General features: G+C 36.1%; 1 pseudogene; it reads right to left on the bottom strand.

The window, feature by feature from the left end:
• Positions 1 to 1,171: 1,171 nt before the first annotated feature.
• Positions 1,172 to 6,047, bottom strand: LOC105042799 (transcription factor bHLH14-like; annotated as a pseudogene).
• Positions 6,048 to 7,899: the final 1,852 nt, after the last annotated feature.

Genomic DNA, 7,899 nt, shown 5'->3' with positions numbered 1-7,899 from the left:
AAGCTTTTTTAATACATATCTAATAGTGATCCAGTATACATCTTTAGATAAATTGATATATAGTTTTCAAAATATGGAGTCCATGAATATATAGTATATAGCTAAATAATATACACTTAAAAAATTAGTTATCTAACAATCTAATACATACCTCTAAGTAAAATAATATATAGTTTTTAAAATATTATATTCACAAATACACATTACATGCCATAGTGATACACACTTATTGATTTTTTAATATATATTGCTAGCTACTTTGATACACATCTAGCAATAATCCAATACACATCTCGAGGTAAATTGATATATAATTTTCAAAATATACTTTTAACCTAGAGATATGTATTGGATCACTACTGCATATATATCAAAAAAGTTTATAATATATATTAAGAAGTCAATGAATATGTATTACCAAATTATGTAGTGTGTACGGGTGAATATAATATTATAAAAACTATATATAAATTTGCTTAGAAGTGTGTATTGGATTGTTAGATGACTAATTTGTGAAGTATGTATTATTTGGTTGCATGTAAGCATTGGTAAACTTCATATTTTATAACCTTTCTTAATATATTTGGAGATATATATTGATTTGCTTGATGACTAATTTATCTACTATGTATCATATCATTATGTAATATGTATCGATAAAAAGTATATGCTAAAAACAAGGAAGAAAGAGGATACTATATTTTTATAATCATGGGACTGATAACTCTATTAGTAGAAAAGGTGTTTGACTTTTAGGATTCATTTTTAAGATTGGTGTTAGGAGAAACATGACAAACTACAAAGTCTGCTTTATAATTTTTTTTGTGAGTGCCCATCTCGTATGTTTTTTGTTCTTCTCCCTCAGGCCTCTTTGCTTCAAGCTCTAAAATTCAAGGTCGGTAGTTTTAAGTGTTTATTACTTGTTTGAGCGAAACCCTCTATGTGCAACTACAACATCAAATGTGCATTCATACTGATCCCACCATTTCAGCATCAATTGCTAACCTTTTATTTGTTTGAGAACAAACTCTCCTAAATTTCGGGCAACCCCCACCCTACTAAACCCATCCATTTCTACCCAGTCCAACCATCTACAACCTTTGTTACACAGACTTTATTCTACATACATAGTAAACCAATGATAGGCAAGCAAGAGGAGAGGTGAAGCTTATCAATTCTTCTCTAGCCGGCTGAGCAGTGCTACCCGGAGGCTATCATCACCCTGCAGTGCATAGGGCACCCTCACCACCACATCTTGTAGCATCACCTCCTTCACGGTGGACACGCTCGCATGGTGTACGTTCACCTCCAAGTCCTGCAGTGCTCCCATCAACTTTGCCATCGGGTGGTTCATATTATCCGAATGTACTCTGATTAGTGCATCCGGCCCGAGCATCTTCACCTCCAATTCCATCGTCACCGACCCTGATGACACAGTGGTGGTAGTACTAGTAGTAGCCGCCCCATCGATGCCCTGGTCCCCTATTACCTCCTTGATCCTCTTGGCCTCGACTTCCAGCTCCTCCACCTTGGTCCTCAGCACCTTGATGTAGGATACGGCATCCGCTAGAAGCGATGCCTTGTCCATCCCCAACACATTCAGAACCACCGAATGCAGTGCATAGAAGTGGTGGTTCAGCTTCTCCCACTGTTGCCTCTCCGCCTCCACGTGGTCGACCAGGGTCTCCCACCCGATCCTTGGCTTCCACCCCCTCTTCTTCAGTCGGTGCTATTCCATCATCAGTGCACCCTCTAAGTCAGAATGCTCCGAGTCTACCAAGGATGACAAGATAGTGATGCTGGCACCTGCCATCTTATTCATCACCAGGGGTGGCACGAGGACCATCAGCCCGATGATGGCGTCGTCAGGCATAGAGAGAATAGCCTTGGCCTGTTGCATGAGGACCTAGTTCTCCCTGATGAGGTCGGAGGAGCCGAGCTCGAGAATGCCCCCAAAAAGGGGGATGCATACCAGCATCTCGATACTGTGGAGCTGGGCCTCACGGGTGCGGTCGCAGTCGTGGTCTGTAGTGTGTGGGCACCCACCACCCAGACGGGCACTAGGGACCCATAGCCGCAGGTCGTTATGTGCCATATGAGTTGGTTGTCCTCCTAACTAAGGAGTGTGGAGACACTGTTATGGCATGTAGATGGAATATAGGAGTATATTTGTATCGAACATGATCATATACTGAGCACTCTGCTGTCAAGAGTAGCTTGTGAAGGGTATGGATATAAATATCCCTCCGATCTGAGACCACCATGGTGACTTATAAGCAACTAACTATACTTTAGTACCAGACTATCTGAGTTTCTAACTTAGTGATGGAAGGATACTAGGTGTAGTCAAGTATTTATTAAGTCGGTATGTGAGTCAAGATAGAATTGACCCCTCTGAATTGATAGGAGATATGCATCAGTGTATTTTAATTTAGCAAAATCTTAGCCAGGATAATTCATGAGATAGATTTGAAAGGTTGAAATACAATGTGGTAGACTTAATTAGGGTTGACAGTTAAACTCTAAGTCATCTTGAGTATTTAGGTCAAAAGAATAAATTATACGGTAACCATACGTCAGTAGGTTCTAAAAAGTTGCTTTACAATACTTCAACCCATCCGATCGTCGGGTCATCATTGCTAGATGGTTACATCATTAGTATAGAAAGTTATTCTTATGCTATTAGCTTAAGTTCAAACCTATGAGATCACACGCATTAGATAATTTGATCAGATCTGATGGCTGAAGAGTCCAATTAGATTGTACTCTGATGAAGAGTCCTACTTGGACTAGGACTATGTGGGAGAGTCCCATTGAGATTGGGACTCTACCATTTATGAAGAATTAATTAGAGATTAGATTACTAATTGACTCAATTTGATTGAGTAAAATATTTTAGAATAAGTTTAATTAAATTAGATTCAGTTCGACTCAGATTGAGATTGATATAATCAAACTCAATTACAAGGAAAATTGATCCTGATTCGATCAGGGTTTGGACTCAGCTAATTCTTAATTGGATTAGGTTTCTAAATTGTTCAAATATTATCCTGACCAAGTAATTCGATACTATGTCTCTGAAAGTGAGTATCAAAGTATACTTACCTTTCTCCACTCGCATGCATGCGGGGGACACTTTAGTGGGAAGAGAATGGCTACGAAAGTGTTACAAAGTGGGTTTTATTGGCCGATATTGTTTAAGAATGTACAAAAAAATTTTCTTGAGTGCTTGCGCTGTCAGTAGATGGGAATATTTTTAGAAAAAATATGATGCCCCTATCCTCCATTTTAGTCATGGAAGTTTTTGATGTTTGGAGAATCGATTTTATCCCCCCTTTCTCCATCCTATGGATACAAATACATTTTGGTTGCAGTAGATTACGTAACTAAATGGGTTGAGGCTATGGCAACCAGGATAAATGATCACAAAATGGTAATCAAATTCATCCAACAGAACATCTTAAGTCGATTCAGTTGCCCAAGAGCCATTATTAGTGATGGAGTTGCCCCCTTTACAAATAGATACTTTAAAAGTTTACTAAAAAATATGGAATCACTCATAAAATTACCACACCATACCACCCCCAAACTAGTGGCCAAGTGGAAGTCTCCAATAGAGAGATCAAACAAATTCTCAAGAAGATGGTTAGGTCGGATCGAAAAGATTGGTCTGGATGATTAGAGGATGCATTATGGGCCTACCGCACTACATACAAGACCCCGATAGGAATGTCTTCTTACTGGCTCATTTTTGAAAAAGTCTATCATTTGTCGGTAAAGCTAGAACCCCGGATATTTTGGGCCATAAAGCAATTCAATTTTGATATGAAAAATACCAGTAGTAATAGGAGACTATAATTGAATGAATTAGAAGAGCTATGCAATGAAGCATATGAGAGTTTATGAATTTATAAGGCTCAAACTAAGGCTTATCCTGATGAATATATTTTACGAAAAATGTTTGAATCTAATCAAAAAGTGTGACTTTATAATTCGAGATTGTGACTATTCCCTGAAAAACTTCATTCACATTGGGATGGACAATATATCATAACTCAAGTGTTTCCTCATGAAGCAATTGAAATCAAAGATCCTAAACAGAGAAACACCTTCAAAGTGAATGACCAATGATTGAAACGTTATGTCAATAAAATCAGAGATGGCGAGCAAGTTGACTCAATTGAATTGCAAAATCCAGTCTACAATTTAACTTTGGCTTGATCTGACTGAAGATCTTAAACTTAATATTTGTTGGAAGGCGATCCAATATTTTATCTTTTAATTATCTAGATTTTTTTTATTTTGTAAGAATCTAATAAGGACAACTAGCTAAGTTGAGGGGAGAACATCATCAATATCTGACGAGGGCTCTTGAAAAACATAAAAGAATCTGCAAACAATAGCAAATCAGGTGGTATCCCTCTTTTTGCATTTTTTTTATAATTTTTTTTCTTCCATTGGGGACAACGATAATTAAGTTGGAGGGAGAATAATTTAATTAAGTCTTCAAGTATAATCAGAAATAATTAACTTTGTGTATCTGAATTTTATCTCAATTTGAAGTTAACTAAGCACCCTAATGAATAAGTAATTAATAGTCTAGATAATTTTAGAGATATTGAGAAAAAAATTATTAAGGATACTCAATTAATGGTAGAATTTAGATCAGATTAAATTTTAGAGTGATTTTAGAATCCTCTTCCTATCTATCTCAATGAAGAATCTGCTTCATGTGGGTATAGATGAAAATATAAAAATATATAAAAAAAAATATTTTTTTTATAAAAAAAGATTTTAAGCATTTCTCACTAAGTAATCAGGTCCCTTCACCCAAGCATTGTTGTTCATGTCAAAAGATGAGAATTTAAAGAAACCTCTTGTAGAGTTAGTCTTAACTTGTAGCCTTTTTGATATGAGTCAGTAAGTCTAAGAGGTGTTCTTACACCTAATACCCTAAAGCCAACTAGTTTGAGAATCATTGGCCTAAAGCTTGCTACAAGAGTCAATTAAAAAGGTTAAAAGGTTAGGACATTGCACCGACTGTACATATTTGAAAGAAAAAAAAAAGAAGAAGAACAAGAAGAAGAGAGAAAATAAGGAGAATAAACTGTAAAAAGATACTACACCAGACCAATATTAAGTTAGAGGACTTAAAGAATAGAGTGGAGAGTTGGTGAAAAAAGATCTCTAAAAATTTTTATGACTAATACTCAACCACTAATTGGATCGAATTGATAAAGCAATGAGATACCTCTTTAATGGTCTAGCCAAGTATCAACTGCCTTCAGGGGTATCTAGAATAACTTTTGATTCAAGGATAATTTGGTGCACAATGCTAATTATCTATTTTACTCGAGGATGAGTAAAGTCAAGTTAGAGGGTATGATGAATACTTAATTTAAATCACTAGAGGCACTAAATATTGTAATAATTGATGTTATTTTATTAAAATTTGATGCTCTCTGTTTTGCAAGTGATTGGGACTTTAGGTCATACGATTCAAATTAGACTCAAATCAGTTCAGATTTGAGTGAACCAGACAACCAACTCCTATTCCAGTGTGAATGCAACTTAAAAATCAATGGATCAGAAGAAACCTCTCCAATCAAGGGTCCAGATTAGAAGATAAATAGAACCAAGTATAAAACATGACTTATTAATCAACGAACGAGAAGCAAGAGTCTTGACTAAGGGTCTTTATTCACGCTCCCACCTTTTTTTATGAAATTCTAAATTCTCTTGCATCCCTATTCATGAGAAATCAGCCGCACCATATTCTTTCCTTTCTTAAATCCCAAGCCCCATTCCCTATTCTACAAATAAGCCTCAACACCTCCTTCTCTTCTCCATCAAGCTAACCCTAAGTTCTCTTCAAGCTTCCCTCTCTTTCTCTTGTTTCATAAGTCTAGAGGAGGTACTAACCCTAGCATGCCTTCCATCAAATCTTGGAGAGGTCCTAATCCTAGTACTACTATACTTTCTCTTCCATATACCATCTTCCTTCTACCTTTCTTCCTTAGAGTTCCTAGACTAAGCCTTCCAGCCATCCTACCATTGACTGCATGGAGGAAGATAAAGGTTCAAGGAGGGACATCTACTATCAGGCATAGCAAGAAGATCAATTTGGTTTCGTTGTTCTTGCATCGAACTTTTATTTCTTTTCCATTGTCTGCTTCTTTAGTTAATCAATGAAAAATATTTTTATTACAATCTTTTTATTTCTTTCTTAGTTTCTTATAATCTATTATTTTTTTTTATTTTTTCAAAATTATTAACCTAAGATCCCGGTGGATATGATCCCGACTCATCCTATTTGCATAGTAGTAAGTAGGATTAATTTTGGTGTACTACGACTCGTATTAGTAGTATAGAGGAGAACCAGATAAGATGAAACCCTTTCATGTTAAATAAATTTAGCCATCTTGTGGCTTAAGATTTGAACCTAATTTCATTAGGTTAAGGCAATAGGTTTAGGGTTAGCACAAACACCTTTGTACCAAATCCAATTGAAAACTTGAGTTAATTCATGTGCTAGTAATTAAATTAACTTATAGGATTTACAATAAATCCAAATAAATTAGATCAAGATCAAATTCTTATTGTGTGTGACCCATTGAGTTCTATATCTAGCCAGCAGTGGACTCAGGCTCATATGATCTAAACCAATCTGATCCGATTAGGTCAGTCCAAATGTATCAATTAATCAGAATACCTTCTAATTAATTTTTGAATTAAACTTCTTTAATTTTTGTAAGTTCACAAGTCAAGATTGATGTCTAGCAACGTATCATGACTATCCGAAAGATATAAAATTTGATAGAAATATCAAAATTATCTATCTATGATGAATTATCATGCAATTCAATCTTTTGATCCTATAACATCCCAGACAGACCATGAGCATGGAATCATGTCAAACTTAAAAACCTATCCATATTCTAATAATGATGACTTGATTGATGAACCAATAAAACTCCTTCTACTGTTCATCCCTGCTCCGACCAGAGACTCTCTGAGTCACCACCTATGAGACCACATAGGATGTTCTCTCTTATAAGAAATGATCAATTTTTTATTGACCACTCACAATCTTCATGCACATTTCACCAAACCTAGAATATCCCACACATGTCTCAGAATGGTATGCTAGGGAATGAACCGAAGTAGGGATCCAAATACACAAAGTACCATGATGATCTCAGGCCTAAAGATCACTTACACCACTCCCACTGGAGAACCATCTATTGACATGCTGAAAATGTTAGAAAATATATCCCAAAAGTCAATCATCAAACTGTTGACGGTTGAGCAACCAAGTATTGTAATTGATTTGTTAATAAATAAAATATATTTGGCATTTTCATCATAAGCTTTCATCTTCTAATGAACTCCGTTGTTATGATGAAGTCCTTAGGACTATTCAGATTTGACAAAGAGAGAATTTATCGATTAGTCCTTAAAACTGTTTACGATCAAATGATAGGCTGTTAATAAGGACGATAGCTTCTATCGAGCATAGGTCGCTGTAAGCCATATGGGTTGGTTGTCCTCTAAACCAAGGAGTGTGGAGACACTGGTATGGCATACAAGTGAGATATAAGGGTACATCATCATTGAAAGTGACCAACTCCAGAGTATTCTGCTGTCGAGAATGACTTTGATGGGATATAGGTATAAGTGTCCCTTAGACCTGTGATCACCTCAGTAACTTGCAAGTAACTCACTGTGCTTTGGTACTGAACTAACTGAATTTCAAATTCAGTGACAGAAGGCTTCTGGACATAGTCAAGTACTTGCAAAGTCAGAGTGTGATCGAGATGAGATTTACCACTCCAAGAGTTGGAGAAGAATGAGTCACTGTATTTCAATTTAGCAAAATCTTGAGCAGGGTAATCCATC

The sequence above is a fragment of the Elaeis guineensis genome, chromosome 12 (genome assembly GCF_000442705.2).
Source record: "Elaeis guineensis isolate ETL-2024a chromosome 12, EG11, whole genome shotgun sequence".
NCBI lineage: Eukaryota > Viridiplantae > Streptophyta > Magnoliopsida > Arecales > Arecaceae > Elaeis > Elaeis guineensis.
This window is presented reverse-complemented; position numbering and strand designations above follow the sequence as displayed.